Raw genomic sequence first — 1167 nt, forward strand, 5'->3', positions numbered from 1 at the left:
GGAAATTAAAATCTCAATCACAAGCTTGCAAAACTGTTTAAGTGAAAGTGAAGACAGAGTTTCAGAGTTTGAAAACGCTGGTGCAGCTAGTGAAAAGATAAGAAAGGATCTCTTAAAAACAACTAGAATGGAGCTGGCGAGATAGCTCAGTGGTCTAAAGCACCTGCTTAGGCAAGCTAAGCATGCAGGGACCTAGGTTCGATCCCCAGCACGACATACCATGCCAGCCCCGCCCCCAAGGTGGCTGAGCTGACCGTTAAAAAAAAAAAAATGAAAAAAAGAAAGGAAACATTAAAAAAATAAAAATAAATATTTTTTTAAAAAACACAACTAGGGCTTTCAGATCTGCCATCTGTGGTGGAACTGCTGCCCAAGATGCAGATTTTCATGAAAACCCTTACGGGGAAGACCATCACGCTCGAGGTTGAACCCTCGGACACTACAGAAAATGTAAAGGCCAAGATCCAGGATAAGGAAGGAATTCTTCCTGATCAGCAAAGGTTGATCTTTGCTGGTAAGCAACTGGAAGATGGACGTACCTTGTCTGATTACAACATTCAAAAGGAGTCTACTCTTCATCTTATGTTGAGACTCCGTGGTGGTGCTAAGAAAAGGAAGAAGTAGTCTCACACCACTCCCAAGAAGAATAAGCATAAGAGAAAGAAGGTTAAGTTGGCTGGCCTAAAATACTATAAGATGGATGAAAATGGCAATATTAGTCGTCCTCGTCAAGAGTGCCCCTCAGATGAATGTGGTGCAGGAGTTCTTATGGCCAGCCACGTTGAAGGACATTATTGTGGCAAGTGTTGCCTGACTTACTGCTTCAACAAACCAGAAGATAAGTAATTATGAGTTAATAAAAAACTTCAGCTAACAATAAATAAATAAATAAATAAATAAAACACAACTAGGATGCAGGAAAAAATAATCCATCACCTGCAAGGTGATGCAAAGATGAACAACGTGAGACTAATAGCACAAAGGACATTAAAAAAAATATGGGCAGAAGTAATAGCAGAAAACTTCCCAAATGTCAGGAAACAATCTAATGATCAAGTAACTGAAGCATACAGAACGCCAAATAACCTCAACCCAAGTAAAAATACACTGAGACATATAATAGTCAAGATCCCAGAAATTCAGCACAAGAATAATATACTGAAAGCC

The 1167-nt window shown here is 39.4% G+C and overlaps 1 protein-coding gene and 1 pseudogene across 4 annotated transcripts in view; both read left to right on the forward strand.

Annotated features, from left to right (window-relative positions):
- The window catches only part of Cltcl1 (clathrin heavy chain like 1), a 137162-nt gene that overhangs the window by 75134 nt on the left and 60861 nt on the right, over positions 1 to 1167 (forward strand). The gene's annotated exons all lie outside the window — the stretch shown is intronic.
- On the forward strand, positions 376 to 846 carry LOC105741739 (annotated as a pseudogene).

Source organism: Octodon degus, unplaced genomic scaffold, assembly GCF_000260255.1.
Source record: "Octodon degus isolate 3935 unplaced genomic scaffold, OctDeg1.0 scaffold00021, whole genome shotgun sequence".
Lineage (NCBI taxonomy): Eukaryota > Metazoa > Chordata > Mammalia > Rodentia > Octodontidae > Octodon > Octodon degus.